This window comes from Ruditapes philippinarum, unplaced genomic scaffold (assembly GCF_026571515.1).
Source record: "Ruditapes philippinarum isolate M1 unplaced genomic scaffold, ASM2657151v2 ctg7565_1_1_1_1, whole genome shotgun sequence".
Lineage (NCBI taxonomy): Eukaryota > Metazoa > Mollusca > Bivalvia > Venerida > Veneridae > Ruditapes > Ruditapes philippinarum.
Genome location: NW_026859148.1, coordinates 3,284 through 21,760, shown reverse-complemented (window position 1 = coordinate 21,760; position 18,477 = coordinate 3,284). Strand labels below are relative to the sequence as shown.

Sequence of the window (18,477 nt, the reverse complement as noted above, 5' to 3'; positions counted from 1 at the left end):
AGCAGCTGGAAGCCTCTTTAATGACAATGACTAAATCAGAGAGGATCATGGGATTAGTAATTCAAACTTTTCAAGTGTTGTCCTTTAGATGAAACCCAACGGGTGCATAGAAAAACCGGAAAGCACCGGATAGCACCGAAAAACCGGAAAGCACTCAAATTTCTATTAAAAACATATGAAAACGTTAATTAATCGGTTTGAAAGTGTTACCAATCGATTTATTAGATTAAAATCTTTCAGACAAGTCATTTTTATATTTATATATTGATAATTATTACGAGTATTTAGGAAAATAGATATATCGAGTGCTTTCCGGTCCTGTTAAGATACATGTACATTACCGGATAGCAATATTGTTTATCAAAGTTATACATGTAAATCTTTATTTTATTGGTTTGAAAGTGTTACCAATCGATTTATTAGATCAAAATCTTACAGACAAGTCATTTTTATAAAAATATATTGATAATTTTTACGATTATTTAGGAAAATAAGATATATCGAGTGCTTTCCGGTCCTGCTAAGGTACATGTACATTACCGGATAGCAATATTGAATATCAAAGTAATACATGAAAACTTTATTTTATTGGTTTGAAAGTGTAACCAATCGATTTATTAGATCAAAATCTTTCAGACAACATGTTTTTATAAATATATATTGATAATTATTACTATTATTTAGGAAAATAAGATATATCGAGTGCTTTCCGGTCCTGCCAAGGTACATGTACTTTACCGGATAGCAATATAGTTTATCAAATTAATACATGAAAACTTTATTTTATTGATTTGAAAGTGTTACCAATCGATTTAATATATCAAAATTCTCCAGACAACATGTTTTATAATTGTACTATGATTATTATAACGATTATTTAGGAATGTTAAAGAAATTGAGAATGCTTTCCGGTTTTGTTAAGTATATGTACCGAGTAGCACTCGAATTTTCACTAAAAAAAACGTACAACCTTCATTGTATTGAATTGAAAACGTTACCAAGAGATTTATTAGGAAAAAATCTCCCTGACATTATTTTTTTATAAATTAATATTACGAATAAAAAAGTTTAAAATAGATATTAAAATAGATATATCGAGTGCTTTCCGGTCCTGCACATTCCATTATTGCTTTCCGGTCCTGTGAAGTAATAGTAATACATCACCGAAAAGCACTGGTCCTCTTACCTCAGACATACAGATGGTATATAAATATTTAAAATGTATGTACCTTGTCTAATATATTAATATATTTATTTGTTGTAGGCTATATGGAAGACAAGAGGATTCAAAATAGCAGGAAGAGAAGAACAATAATTGTTTCAGTGATGTTTTTTTTATTTTTGACAATAAACAGTGCAATAAATAAAAATAAACGAAACTAAATACTAAGAACAAAATAAACAGATATAAAACAGAACTTAGCAAACATATATACATACATAATTGAAAAATAAGTATGATATTGAAATCAATTAAGGCACACTTCACGCCTCGTTTATTACACGTGCACACGCTGATTGAACGGACACACGCTGATTTAATTATCACATTTAAAGAGGTGTTAATAATACACAATAACTTGATGTATTTAACTGATTGATTAATTGAGGTATTATATATGATATTGAAATGTCATTTAAACTTTAATTTAATTATATTTACAAATAGTGATGTTTTAAAAACAAAATCAACAAATAACTATCTCATTATTATATACATATAAAACTACAAAATATATATATACATAGGCAGACCCCTACATTTTTTTTATGTAATATTAATATCAATGCATATTATATTATGGTAAATCCATTTCAGTTCGAGTATGGGCTAGACTACAGCCTGATGAGCATAAATGACATCTTAAGACACACTCGAACCTACTAATGCGGTCGTGATATAAATTTTATATAATATACATTGATATTGATACTTAATATCTATGTTCAACATATGTTTTCCAACATAAATTTTCAGGCACTGTGAATTGCAATTCCAGACAACAAAAATGAATGTCATGTCAATGTCATCGGTCATAGATAAATATCAATACATAATATATTGTGTTGTAGTATATAAGTTCGAGTATGGGCTTGACTATAGCCTGATGAGCATAAATGACATCTTAAGACACACTCGAACTTACTTATGCGGTCATCTATAATATATTTATGCATTGATATTTATCCCGTCTTTGGTTTCTTCACTGTCACAGTCCGAGTGTTAATTTTTCTTTTTCGTTGACCTGGTTTTTTACCGTGGGTTTATGGTGCAATTATCGTCGATTGTCCGTCCGTAGATGTCATGTAACCGGGCTTTTGATATTTTATTTAAGAGATATTCCAATTTAGATTTAATAGCACTACTAGCATTTAAATAAAAATTATGGTAATGGATTAATTTTGTTGAGGTTTATATACAATTTTATTCAAATAAGAGTACATTTTAATAGCTCCTTGATATAAAGTTCTAAGAGATTCCGTATATATCCGTTACAAACATTTCTTTTCATGAGTGCCGTAATAATCTTCATTAAACAAAATTAATTTTATATCAAAAGAGTGTGTAGTTAATTGCAATTTCTAATTATCTAATTTAATGTGCATGTAAAGGACAGTGTCTAATTAATGCAACTTTGATGTGCAGGTCGGTACTCTCAATTATCATAATTGTGTACAAATTGATTAAATCATCACCTTTTTGTGCTACAATATACAAGGTCTTTAATCAGCAAGGATTAGCACGTGTGATAAACAATACAACAACTACTGTCCTCCACTGATGACCACATTGCTTTTCGGTACACATAGTATGGAAAAAAAAAAAGACATAACTGAACGAAAATTTATATAAGTTTTTCTTTATTTTACATGATATAAAAATATAATAAGAAAAAATATGGTTCGATGCTTTGAATAACTTATTGGTACTTTTTACACATCCTCTTTCTGTCCTTCACACAACCTATAAAATATTAGAAATATGATACATTGTCAGGTCTATGGTATGAGCAAGATTGAAAAATCGTGTAACTAATCATAATATTTTTAATTTGAAATAATGTCAACTTAATTAATCAATTAAATAAAGTTTTCATGTATTAATTGGATAAAACAATATTGCTATTCGGTAATGTACATGTATCTTAGCAGGACCGGAAAGCACTCGATATATCAGTTTTCCTAAATACTCGTAATAATTATCATTATATATTTATAAAAAACATGTTGTCTGAAAGATTTTTGATCTAATAAAATCGATTGGTAACACTTTCAAACCAATAAAATAAAGTTTTCATGTATTACTTTGATAAACTATATTGCTATTCGGTAAAGTACGTGTACCCTAGCAGGACCGGAAAGCACTCGATATATCTTTATTTTCCTAAATAATAGTAATAATTATCAATATATATTTATAAAAACATGTTGTCTGAAAGATTTTGATCTAATAAATCGATTGGTTACACTTTCAAACCAATAAAATAAAGTTTTCATGTATTACTTTGATATTCAATATTGCTATCCGGTAATGTACATGTACCTTAGCAGGACCGGAAAGCACTCGATATATCTTATTTTCCTAAATAATCGTAAAAATTATCAATATATTTTTATAAAAATGACATGTCTGTAAGATTTTGATCTAATAAATCGATTGGTAACACTTTCAAACCAATAAAATAAAGATTTACATGTATAACTTTGATAAACAATATTGCTATCCGGTAATGTACATGTATCTTAACAGGACCGGAAAGCACTCGATATATCTATTTTCCTAAATACTCGTAATAATTATCAATATATAATATAAAAATGACTTGTCTGAAAATTTTAATCTAATAAATCGATTGGTAACACTTTTCAAACCGATTAATTAACGTTTTCATATGTTTTTAATAGAAATTTGAGTGCTTTCCGGTATTTCGGTGCTATCCGGTGCTTTCCGGTTTTTCTATGCACCGAAACCCAACAAGGTTTAAGAGTTGGCTAATTGGTGGAAAACCGCATAAATGAATCAGAGTATAGATTTAATCACTGCTGAGATGTTTGGAGTGAAAGGTTCAAGTTCTTTGGTTGCTATGGATATAATTTTTTTGCAGATTTGCAGATGTAGATATTTTTTGTTGAAGCAGGTGTTTCTCTTTCAGAATAAAAACATAAGGTATCAGGGTTATTATCTGATAGGTTCATTACCAAAATCAATAAATCAACAGGGCTACAGATTTTGTAGGTTTTTATATACAAGTAAATAAATAAAAAGCTTTATACTATCAGTCTATCTCTTATAAAGCTATATCTTACCATGCAGCATTAACCCTAGATAAGTTCCATGCAGCCATTCCAAACTGTTAATATCTTGTCTGCATTATGTTTATATAAAAGAAAACGTAATTTGTGTAATGAAGCATATTAGTTAACATTTTTGAGGTAAAAGTCGAGATATATTATTATCTACTAGAATGCAGATGTAAATGGTGCAAAATGTTCTATCTAATATGGCTCTCTGTTCTTTTGGCTTTTGGCATTACATATAGCTCAAACATGAATTGCTCATTCCTTTGATTTTATATAAATAAAAAAGCAGAAGACAGAACATGACTACAAATGCATAGCTCAGTTCCAAGAAGTTCCTGTCTTACTGTCAGAACTCCTGAACTTAAAAGAGCCTAGGACATTTATCAGATAGTGAAACATTAAAGATGTTACAAGTGTAAAATCTGCCGAATCATTTATGATAATGATCAAACTCTGTAATCTTCATATAAATTCTGTTTTCCCAGCTTTATAACAGTTATTTCACACAGATACCTATATAATGATATTATACAGAAAAATAGAAAATCTGTGGGGATCAGCTTATTAAAGAAAATCGAAAACAACCCCCCTACACAATGTTAAATCATACATAAGCCTCTTACAGAATATATATATATCAAAATAATGGTTAGATCTTACTTACTGAAGAATACTTGAAGGGATAAGTTATTATAATTTACACCTCATTAAATATAGCAGGGGATCAGCTATTTGGTGATATTGTGGACACTTATGGCAGATTACCCCTCAAGTTGATCTGTTTGTTTACATCACTGATATAGATATAGGGCTAATTAGAGACAACATAGAGACCGGTGACAATGCACAAACACTAGATGATGACAAACTTGACTGGTCATCAAAATGAAATTTTGAAATTTTCGTTTCTACCAATGACATACAGCAAAATAAAACCAGTCTGCTTAACTGATAACACAGATTCAAGTACAGCACTCTTTTTTTCTTTGCTTACATAATATTTCAAAAGAATAAAAAGTACAATAACCTCAGAAATATCTTTGTTTAGTCATATACCAAGTTAGTATGACCACAGATCTACTTTAAGTGGTACTTGTAATATGTGACGGTAAAAAATCAACAGAAAAACTACCAGAAAAACTACCGTACTTTTCACTATTTTGATGTGCAATGTTAGTTGAAGAATCCAGCTAGCTTATGGAATATCGGTGGTTCTACTCAGGTGCCCTTTCATGCCTGACTGAAATAATGCACGGAAGGGCACCTGAGGTCTTCCTTCAACAGTAAAGCTGGAAAGTCGCAATATGATCTTTACTGTGTTGGTGTGAAGTAAAACCCAACAAAAAAATGAAGTACTCTGTTCGTTCTAAAACAGTAGTTGATAGGTAACCTAGATTGGTACAAGCATTAGTGTAAGGTGGTGACAGATATTTAACCATTATATGATTCTGGGGTTAAACATTCACAAAACATTTACAAAGTCTCCAGATTTAAAACAGAACTCTGCACTTAAACCTGATAGTAATGCTGACAGAAGACACACAGTGATGTATGTATATTGTATATGATTTTAATTAGGTTTTGAAATTGAGCATTACCAACTTGACCGCCTGGCTCGATACTGATGTTTATTCCATTCACTGTTCTAGATAATATTAACATACTGTGCACTTCCAGATGAACTCCATTACAGCCTAGTAATATAATAAACTTAGAACAAATTCATATAAGTATTGTCTTATAATTAATCAGCACACTTTGACAATACCGTAATTAAGGTGCGAAATATGGCCAAAGATGTGTGACTTTTACTGTTTACTTTTCTTTTTTATCGGAGAGACAAATTTAACATCAGGATTTCATAATCTAAAATTGGGAATCGGGATTAGTGTATATCATAGTGTATAAATATCATGATTTTTTAAAATCCCGTAGGGACATCACATGAATGAATAATTGATTAAAATAATTATATACATGTATAAACAAAAGTACCAAGTAGCTCATTAAACAAAACAAGAGCCCGGTTTAAGCCGGGTGATGCTCCCCTAATAGGTTTTGGACACAGGAAAGTACACCTCTTCTAGTTTCAGAGTTATGTCCCTGGAAAAAGTTCAAAGTGCAATAATTCCAAAATTAGGCAAGGCAGAGTTACAGTTCTTTGCACTGCACTTCTAATCAATGTGATCTATCAACCTACAAAGTTTCTTGATGATATCCCTTATGATTTCCGAGTTATGTCCCAGACAATTCAAAAAGTAAAAATAAACAAAGGGCAATAACTCCAGAATTAGGCAAGGTAGAGTTTTGATTCTTGTGCACTGCACATCTACCCATTGAGATATATCTACCTACAAAGTTTCATGTTGATATCTCTTATAGTTTTACAGCTATGTCCTGGACAAGATTTTTCTAAAAGGGGAGATTATTAAAAAATGAGGCTTAACAGAGTTATGGTTCTTTTGCACTGCACCTATACTCAATGAGATCTATCTACCTACAATGTTTCATCTTGATATCTCTTAAGGTTTTAGAGTTATGCCCCGGACAAGATTTTTCTATAAGGGGAGATAATTCAAAAACCGGGCAAAGTAGAGTTATGGTTCTTTGACACTGCACTCCCCCTCAATGCCCTCTACCACTGTATGAAGTTTCAACAAATTATCTCCAAGGGTTTTCAAGTTATGCTCCGGACAAGACAACGGACGGACGGACGGACGTACCAACTTTTGATGTTTATGAGGCAAATCAGCTCATAAACACCACCTGGACCAACGTCCATAAGCAAAATTAGCTCATAAAACAAAAAAAGCTCTTAATTTGAATTTTATGAGTTTTTGTTCTTTATTTAACTACGGAATGAAGCTCATAAATATCAAATGTTTGCTCGGACAGATGGACGGACGGACAGAGACAAGGCGCCGACTATATGCTCCCCTGAAATTTTTCGGGGAGCATAAAAACATAGTAAACTGATATCAAATTAAACTTAATGGTTAAAAAATTGGTTGAATTAATCTTGATTCAATCTACTTTTTGTATTAACAGGAGTGATAGTGTCAAAGAAACATAATATTGTTGCGACTTCAGTAACATGGCAAGAAAAGTGAAATGCAGACAATACTTACTGTGGTCATATCTTCTCTTACTGTGTGATTCAACACCAGTGCTTAAAGGGACTCCACTGGGTTTTTTTGTACTTGAATGGACCAAAAATATTTTTTCAAAATTTTTGTTTAACTAGATGTATGTTTTGACCAATGACTAGTTTACAAAGTTTCAGATCATTGGCTGCCTCCGTTTCCCAGAAATAATCATTATTATTGTGCAAACTGGCCCCAAAAATGAAAACCTTTGCAGCCCTTTCACTCAAATCAGAAAAAATCGCATAAAAATTGATTATAAATTTAATACTGTGTATATTTATTTATTATGTGTTGCTTGGTTTTTAAATTTAAGTGTACCAGTTGATTTAAGAAAGAATTTCAAATTTCATTATTTTAGGCTATTGGACCTCAGTGGAGTTTCCTTTAATCCATCTATAGGGGATCTTTATTTTCCAAACATTTCAGCTGCAAACAAAATTATGGAAGGAAGAAAATTAATGCATTATTAAAAACTTAAACATTTAATAAAAAAATTTGGTGCAATTAGACCCGTGAAGCTTTTAATGGAAATTTGTTGCCAAATTTATACACTCTTCCCAAGTCTTTCATATTTTCCTCTTAATATGATCTATTTCCATACATTAAAGTAGATAATGAGAGTTTATTTATATCATATAACATTATGAGAACTGATCAAATGCATAAAATAGCTACATATTACAATATTACCATGTACCACATAATTGAGATTATGGTAACAAAATGACATATTTTACACATGTAATTATATTTTCACTTTCAGTTTATTTTCCGGTGGCAAATTTTATTTCAGCTTTTCTCCAGACCACCATTAAAGCGCTTGTAAAACTCGGTGTTTATTACTAGAAATGAGTGGCATTTACAGCTCCTACATACGTTATTACACTGTAAATTATTTCCCTTTTATTATTCTCTCTATAACCCTATCTCCAAATTTGTCCAATTTTCCATCAAGATTTCCCCCAATTCCACACTAAATTTCAAATTATATGCACAATTTGCAGCTATAATACGCATAATAAAAGTCAGAATCTCTCAACGTTAAAAGGGACACCAAGAACAGTGGTGGAAAACAGAGACTCTTGTGAAAGGTTACACTATTTGTGATTATAGAAATAATCTACTGTTAATCGCATATAAACGTTACCAATAGCCACCCATTATGTTGATATAAAAGTTATTAAAGTCATCTTGTAGCCAGAATTCTGACATTCTAGAAGGAACTGTAGGAGTGATACAGTTTTAATGCTGAACTCTTTGTACTATCACACTATAATGATTCCGACATTAGTTAGACATACAGACATAGTAGTCCCCTCTCGTTATGTCACCAACATGCTGAATGCTACAGTAAAATGAAAGATTTTCCCTAATTTGTTACAGACAGTATTGCTAATTAACTAGATGATTGTCATTTGTAATCAGAGTCACACCAATGTGTTCATGATTTTTATACTGAACAGAGTTAATCTCCACCATAAACGTCCATTCAAGTATACTTTAAAATGAACAGGAGACAAAAAATACTCCATTACCTACAGGGCATTTACTTGCAAATCATCTTACTTTAGAATAACTAATGTCTACTTAAGAAATTACTTACAGGGGGACTGTGCAGTTAGTTAACAAGCCAGACATTATAAATGAACTAGATCCATATACAGTAAATTTCTTCTACATCATCAGTATGTTAAGTAGAGGTTGTGACTTCAGTATGTTAAGCAGAGGTTTTTTTTTTTTTTTAAAGGCTTAATTGTAAACTTTAAAAGCCCCAGCAAAACAAAGTTGCAAATGGCTAGCCATCAGGTTTTGCTTATCTGGTGTGACTGGTATTGATCAACTTAAAACTTCATAAATTTGAGGTGAAGTGCAGTACCTGTGAACCATGACTCTATAATTTTTGAGTTTATATTGTTCTTTGTATTTTTTTTCTTTTCATAATTAATTTTTGTCTAGAGTTCAATAAAAAAATATTGGAGGTATTAATTTATACAATTATGTATGTCTGTGACTGGACGTATTTTATCATGTATTATGGTGTTAAGATTTTATTCTTCAGAACTTTTTACACTCACCAAGTCATAAATCATAACTTTAACCAAATACTTTAAAAGTTCATACACTAAATAACCTGTCATCCTTATACTCCTAAATTTATATAATGGACTTGTCCTGCATATTGAAATTTGTAAGGTCCAATGTCAATGTGAGGGGTTTCAATACCTAAAATGTTTAAATTTAAGCAGCAAACAATACAGAGTGGCTGAGTGGTTCATGCTTCGGACAAGCCATCTAAGGATTGATGGCACCATAGGTTTAAACCCCGTCAAGGGCAAGCCATTGTTTCCTTGAGCAAGAAACTTTACATTTATTGCTTAGTACTGGTTGGTTCCAGGAATGGATTCCAAAATGATTCAAAAAGCTTATAGCTTCCAAAACAATTGAACTAAAATAAATTTGTATAAACTAAACAATACTGAGAATCTGGTAAGATTTAAACACACGACCAGGCAGATCTGACTCTGTTACGGTGGTATGGACACCTAAATACCACATCTCAATCACTCAAAAATAAGGTATGAGAAAAAAATACCGGATATTTTTCAAATTTAAAACAAACAACCGGAATTTGATATCCTTCTAAAATTGAATCAAAAGATATATCAACACACCCCTGAAGATCATACACACAGCTAATTAAACAGTATAAATTGTAATTAAACAGAGTTATTTTGTCTTGTTAATGTTTTAAATCATCAAATCTTCATTGTTCACTTAATTTGTGAGGGCAAGATAGATTTGCTGCGAGATATGATTAACGCCACTGTTTACGGCTGTTTACAGTTCATCGGTATATCACAGTTGTATCGCAGTTATATCAAATATTTGTTAAGATATCAAATATATACATCACCCTTCAAAAAACAAAGTTGTGTATAAAATAGTAAATACAGTGATACGAAAATGATGTTAGCATTTTTCATTTAAATAATTTAATAAACAGTTTGGTTCCAAATGAATTATTTTGTGCCTTTGTAGATTTGAAGGGATCTTCACAATCATGAAATAAATCATGCATGCAAAAATGACTTTGAATTTTAAATAGTTCATTTTCATTATCTTTATAAACATAGAATAAGAATTGGTAGTTTAAGTCTATACAATTTTTAAAAGACAGTGACAAGTTACTTTTAGCATAAATTAAACAAGTATATCAGCACTAATCTATGCTTCAACATGTAAATGACAACTTTTCCACAAATATTATTTTGATACAGCAGCCAGTGGAGAAGACACGGCATAAAGACACACCATCCTCAACCAACTTGTCAGAGTAAACAGGTCTAATACCCAGGACTGATACCAGATTTTCAAATTTTACAAGAATTATGCTCTTACAAACTCTCATGATGGCTTCCCTTGCTGAACAAATCAGTTGGACATATTCTATAGGGAAAAAAATTGGATTGTATAGGTTTAAGACACATAATTTAGTCTAATAAGTTGACAGAAAGAAATAAAGAATGTCACTTTTACAAAATAGTGCTTTCTTGGTAACAGGGCCTCTTCACATTTGATACAGCTGTCAATTACTCTCAATTTTAAAACATTGTGAAGTTTAACCACATTAATAACCAGCTTAATTTATAAGACATATTAAATCTTGTTTTGGTTTAATGAAAAAGCTTTTTTGTGTGTGTATTTTCATCTCAGAAAGTTAACTTGAATAGATTTGTTAAATTTTCCCAATTATAGTTACCTACATAAAACTAGTCCCAAGTTCAATATAGTCAGGAGTAATGGACCCTATTGCATTAGTACTAAATATTGACAGAATATAGCGGATTCATACACAATTACGACTTGTTTATAATATGTTTAGAAGAAACGTAATTTTAGACTTTTAAAAAAATCCTTATACAATATGGTGAGATGTTGTAAATAGATAAATGGACTAAATCACAGTTTGCCAGGATATCTGTGAAATCTATCGGCAATAAACAAGATATCATCTGCTTCTTCAAGATATCACAACTATCTTCAAAATCATTAAACTTTAACGCACTGAAAAACAAAACCCCTACGCTTAAAGTAGTGGAATAATCTACAAACCATCTAATAGCAGTGTGTACAACAATAGGAGATCATTTAATATGCCAAAATTTAAGCTTTGAACAATCTTTCTGCTTACTTCACACCATTGAACGTAGCTTACGACATTAATCGCATGCAGTAACCACAAGCAATTCAGAAAATTGTCCACTATTATATTCATTACCAATGATACAATACCATGTATACAAGAACAAATGAGTGATTTTTGACAATTAAAACTTGATCAGGTTCTAGTGCAATCAATGCTCGCCGAAAAAAATATTGAAATATATAATGAGGATGACGCTCAGGTGTCTTAGTACTAATTACTTCAAATACTTGCAGATATCATCTCCGCCATACCATGTTAGTCAACAGCGTAATAACATGACTCATCTGAGCAGTTTTAGACAGGAAAACCTTTGTATATTTAACCAGCGGGGACGTTCTTAACTGTCGTAACACTTCATTTGAAAAAATAAGGATTTACGCGGATGGTCGAAAATTATAGGTTTCACGATACAAAACCTTATTCTGGTCAAAAGCATATATCAAGTCTATTGTATTAAAATAGTAACACCCAAAATCATCTTGTTGTTTTTTTTTCAAAGAAACATCAAAAAAAAATTTTTATACAGACTAGCAGTGTCTCAAAAATCTGCCATTATAAAAATAAAGAAAATTAGATAATTGTAGTCACAAAATATACAGTTTTGGTAATGAAATAATAAGAATAATAAGCAAAGACATTATAATTTGTTATCTTCATTCTCTTGCCTCCCCCAGCTTTTTGTTTATTCATCAACCATAAACAGAATAACTTTATTTTGTGAAAATATGTCTAATAAGATGATCATGGTAAACAGAAAGTTACTAGTATATACATCATTTTTAAGTCTTCCATTTATTAAGTTACCATTTGGGTGACATCAAAATAAAAGAAGAAAATACTTGTGGTAATTCACTGAAAGGAGACAACAATCATAATAAAATTCTTATAATTCAAATAAATAAAGTTTCCCAGGAGAAAATTTACCTCAGTCTGATAATGACTTTAAGTTATCATGATAGGTCATTTAAATTTACAATTACTGGTACTAAGTTAACATAGAGATTATTAGGTAGAAAATTACAAGTTTGACTCCCAAGTTATGTCATATTAAAGCTGGATTATTATGTAGCTACAGAAATATAACATTTTACTGCTTCAATGGATTCAAACTTTGGAAAGTTTTATTTACTAATTCTGTATGAAAGTGAAAGCATTGCTTTTATGCTTGAATAACAGAATAAAACAAAATACTTCAATATTTGACAAGCACTCATTCAAAACTGTTTGACATAATTGATCAATATATCTTGAAAGTTACAGAAATTCTCTGGTTGCTGCCAAAAGTTTTTCATATATAATATAAATAAAATAATATTTTCCAATTTCATTGAAAGATCAAGTCCAAGGAAACAATTGTGATCAAACTTTAGACATGAAGCAGAAATCTGCATATTGTCTTGCTTTTAACTTCCTTTTAATAAAAACTTCAAAATAATGAGTTTTCTCAACAAGTATGTAAAAAAACAACAATTTTCATTGCTATTCCTTCAATGTTTTTATATCATTTAAACAAATATTGAAATTACGGAGAGCGCCAAAAATATCTATTTAAGTTCAACATAAAACTTGATCGCCGAGTCTTACCATTTTAAAGTGTCCGTTTTATTATGTTTTTTCTCATTTTCAGTCCATTTGATACAAATCTACTTCAAAGAGTATTGCAATGATTATAAGGCAGCGATAAGGTAAGAGGAAAGAACAATATTATTAAATTATTGTAAAAAAGAATGGAATATTAATAACAATCTTTTGATATTTGCCGAATTTATTTAATTACAATCTCAAGTGACCTTAAAGTGGTAAAATCTGACAGGAAACATAGATCAATATTAGTTTACGATATTGTGTACGGATTAAGAACAAGTAAAATGAACATTGGCGTCTTACATCGAAAAGTATCACTTATTTAAAATTGCGTGTTTCATTCAAATCTAAATGGAGATAAAAACCAAATTACCATCCCCAGCTTACAGAAAGTACATCAAACATTTTTGGTGAAAAGAGTATGACCTTTACAAGCTATCATATTTGTAATTTCTTATTTCGCCTAACAAAAAAAAAGAAATTGTTAAAAACGATATTGTGTAATTTTTTTTCACAGGTAGCAATTTCACTTGTAACTGATACAAATGAGATATTTAAAGGCCGCGCCATCGAGATGTCCTGACTATATCCCGTATTATAACAAGTCGACATGAGCGAACCTTTGTCAACAATAGACAATTGTCCAAATTTCAGCGAGAAAATTGCGATTTAACCGTTGACAAGTTTAATATCTTCCCAGTAATTGCCGTTCAAATAGACAGTATTATTGTGAATAAAAATTTTGATTTATCTCTCTAGTACGAGCTAGAAACTGATATTCATTTTATCACAAAATAATGGTTACTTTTGTTAAAATGATAAAAAAAGAAAAAAAAGGCAGGGGGCAATCATTTTGACTTACAAAACTTCAGACTTGATTGATTATAAAAGGCTTAAACTAAAAAAGAGAACAAAATGTTGTTACATTTAAAATAAACACTTTAATTTTTATTCTTTTCCTTTCACTTTGCAGCAAAAAAAAAACCCTACTTTTTTGTAACATAGCCGATTGTATCTTTTTAGAAATCTTATTGATGACTGTTCATCGCTTTTTGTTTATCAATTTTATTGATGAATAGAAAAAAAGCAAGAATCTTTAGTCACCTCAACATCCTCTGCATTTTTTATTAGCTCCAATTCAATTTTGTTACAGATATTAATTAAACCAGCAAAAATGGAAAAAGCATCTATTTTTTTAACAAAGTTGACATCTGACTCATTAAACAGAGTAACTATATCGATTTTTTCTAAAATTACACCCAATTTGGATTTTTCCATTACATGATAAAATCTAATTCATCGATTTTTATGAAAAAATTCTGAAAAATTATAATCATACTAGATTACTTTCTAAATTCTAGTTCACAGCCATTTCATTAAATTCTCACAGGTCATTCATATCTGCCTTCAAATTGTTTTTTTCCATAGAGACATACTTGATATTTCTAAATTTCTAATGTTTACAACAATATGTTGTTTTCTTAAATGACAGAGTAATATTATATGTTTATAGCTTTTAAAGAGCTATCAAATGTCCTTGATTAAAACAATGTAACTGTTACTAATACTAATGGAGGTATATTGGACACACTACAAGTTCTTAATTCAAGACCATGAAATCTCCAATTCTCAACTCAATTTTCCTTTTATTTACAAATATGTAGAGAGAAAAGGTCTTATAATTGTCAGTTAGATAATACATTTGACTCTTTTCTTTGACTGCAAGTAAAGCAAGAGCAATAAAGGAATTTTCTACGTTTATATGAGAGAATAATTCCACAAAACCCTTAGTATTACACTTCTTGGCAAGTATGAGCCTAAAGACATGCATATAGTTTCAAATGCATTCCTTCAGCAGTTGTGAAAATAAAAATTGCATGCAAAATCATTATGCCTTCAAAATTACCTTCCATAATTATTCAGAAAACATGTGAGAATACCTCTGGTAGGTAAAAGATGACAAAGGTGCCGCCAACGTCAAGGCAAAAAGTATAGCAAGCAACCCTTGACCGAGCGATACATTATACAAAAGCAATGGCCAACATCAAGGCGAATGGCCCAAATATTATTTTAAGTGGATCAATGGCTGATTATTGTGGGAACCAATTCCCTAATTATCTATAGATACACATTATAGTCCCAATAATCTCAAAATCATTATATCTCTAATCCATGTCAATCACACAAAGACACTCTTTGATTTTTCAAAGGGATGGCAGTGAAATTTGAATTTACTTTCTTAATTTACCTGGGACTGAAAAGGAATTTCACCCTTTAACTTTCATAAACATGAGAATTGATACCATAGCCAGATTTGGCGAAGATTTTCCACAATTTTCCTGTCAACCATATGCCAATCATATGCGATCTTTCTCCCTGTTTAAGCATGATAGATTTCACTTTAATGACTGATGTCATTTCTACGTTGTTTAAGTAAATATGCTCAAGTGACTTAAATACCCATGATCCTTACCTTTAGAAGAAAGCCTCAAACAGAAGCGTTGAATTTCAATACTGCATCTAAATTAAAATCTTCCGAAAGGCCTTTAAACGTTGATTGCGATATAATGAACCAGGCACTTCCATTTCTATAAAATGACACCCACGATTCATACAATACTATTGTGAGCAAGTTTGAATTGTCAAAAAATTTACGCCTGACACTTTCCATCTGCATTGAAGACTTGTTGAAGGAACGTATGTGCTAACGTTATCACTTTTAATCAAAAACAGACACTCATCTTCTATTACTGTCAAGTATAATAAATTCAATGACAACAATAGAAATCTGTTGACACTATGTAAGAAAAAAAATCTGAATGAAACTCATAGAATTCTTATCTAGATTCCTGCTTTATTAGCACCTGCTTCTATCAAATTCATACAAATGTATATCTAGACAGTTTAAAATATTAAAAATTAATCATCAAAGATTCTGTGAAACTCAGGGGTTACTTGATAAATGCCAATTTGCCTACTAAGGTCTTTTGAAATAAAATTATTGTGTGAAAGGTTGAAGAGCTTGTCAGTAGCAAGACCATGTATTTTGTAAAGGCAAAATGGTTTTAAAAATGGCCTAGAGTACTGGGCACTTTGGGATAAAAACATTCAGTACTCTTCATTTAGTGGTACAAAATGCTGATGTTTGCATTTAAAATGAAAGGAGATCCTTTTCCAGGAACTGGATTCTTAATGAGATAAAAAATTCAGACGAGTTTTTCAAAATTTGATTAATAACTTCATAACTATAGTTTAATTTTGTAGTAAATTGTCATAAAGCTTGCTTTCAGACTATGCCTTATTCATACAAGTAATCAATCCAGCTACATTAGTTTCATCAATACATAATAATATCTTAAATTAATCAAACATGGAACGTTAAGATTAGTTTTTTTTAAATAAATTTTAAAAATGCTAACCTGTTTTGTTCATCTGTAGAAATTCCTGGCACAAATGAGGAATGCTTTCCTTGTCTCCCATGGCAACAAAAGTTGTTTCCTGTCCGGGAGCATTATGGGATGGTCATCCATCAGGATTGCTGACGCTAAGCTGGACATGTGAGTGGACAGAAGGGCTGGAAACTTCTGAAACAAAACAAATACCACTCAATATACTGACAAAGTTCACACTTGAATTTCTTTACAAAAATCTAAAGATTGTTCTTATGTTTATGCCGAACTTGTCTTTGAAGCACACAAAAAAAAGTGAACAGTAATGAAGTGTTTTTTTATCAAATGTCTGATAGACAATCCTTCAAATTATGAAATTATATTGGCGTGAAGTATCCAGCTCATAAAAAATAAAGTCTGAATTATAGAATTAGTTATTAATCATAAATTTTTTAACTAAATTTAAAGTTGCTTTTACAGTCTTGTGCCCTTAATCACTGTGGGTTCAAATCTTACAAGAAACAATGACTTCTTTATAAATTCAAGAAACAAACAAACAAACCATAAGACTATGGATCTAGAATGATGTCAAATTTTGCTTCACAAAAATACAGTATGGTGGCAAGAACCATTTTGTTTACAGTTTGTTGTTGACAAAATTAAATTATAATAACAGATGTTCAATGAGATGAAGGTATAAGAAAGAAAGGAAGAAAAAGAAATGAAGGCAACATAATCATGTTTTATAAATCAGGTTACTATATACTACAGAACAATATAGGTAGAAATCAGGGGTTGACTGCAAAACTCTTGTAAGTCCTTCTTTATTTCATACAAGTAACAGCAGTTTTGCAGTTAATCCTCGATATATCTGTGAAACGTTACTTGAACAAAGTTAAATTCTTATTTTAATGAATTCATTACCATAGGTAACTGTTAAACATCTTTTTATCTGTAAGTCATCTCACCAAAGTTTTACACCGCTGTGGTTCCGTACCATGGTCAAACAAATGTGCGCCCCGCTAAGTTACACCCAAATACCGTATCATTCCGGCAGTGAATTTCTGTAAGAAGATACATTACTTATGAAGAAACAATTAGAGTACTAATTGATGGTTTCAAACTTCTAGCCTCTAATTTTCAAACATATACACCTACGAAAACTGGTCATTAATCATTTGTGATAAAATCGAAAAATACCTAAGTAATTCAACAGTTCAATTTCCGACAAAGAAGTAGTCAATATATCTTAATTATTCAATTACAGTGACAAAACGTCTTGAAATCATATTTCAGTTTAAACATCATTTTGTTTGCTAAATGATAATTTTAGGGAATTAAATGTTGTCACTGTGCCTCTTAAATCAGCCAGTGCTCATTATTAGGCATTAAAGATGCGGTCAAGATGGTCAGACATTTGTCCATTTGAAGAATACGATGCCGAACACTAAAAAGTTAAAATATACCAAATTTCAATGCATTGTAATTCACATGTTTTGACAATTTGTAATTTGAATATGGGAAATATTTTGTTAAAATTTTAGGAAGAGTGAAAGATAATTGTCAGTGTTAAATTTATTAAAAGCAAATATACTACTTACGGCACATATAATTTAGGTTTAGATTCATTTGCTAGTGGGGCCATGACAGGGGGAACCTTTAATCACCAGACATTTGTGCATTTGATGAAAAGTTTGAACTGTTTGCAAGCCAGTCAGTTTGAAATTTACACTAAAATGATACACTGTTTTGTACATACTGAAAGATGGACAAGTACATTTCAATTGTTTAGCAAGGTAAAGATTACATAGTCAACTACTCAACTTCTGTTCAACTAAATCTTCTACTG

General features: G+C 30.7%; 1 long non-coding RNA gene across 1 annotated transcript in view; it reads right to left on the bottom strand.

The window, feature by feature from the left end:
- Positions 1 to 18,057, bottom strand: part of LOC132755422 (uncharacterized) — a 48,338-nt gene extending 30,281 nt beyond the window's left edge. The window contains exons 1-2 of the long non-coding RNA XR_009629207.1: positions 17,553 to 18,057; positions 16,659 to 16,823 (exon numbers count right to left, since the gene is read on the bottom strand). This is a non-coding gene — a long non-coding RNA (uncharacterized LOC132755422). The remainder of the gene's footprint in view (positions 1 to 16,658; positions 16,824 to 17,552) is intronic.
- Positions 18,058 to 18,477: the final 420 nt, after the last annotated feature.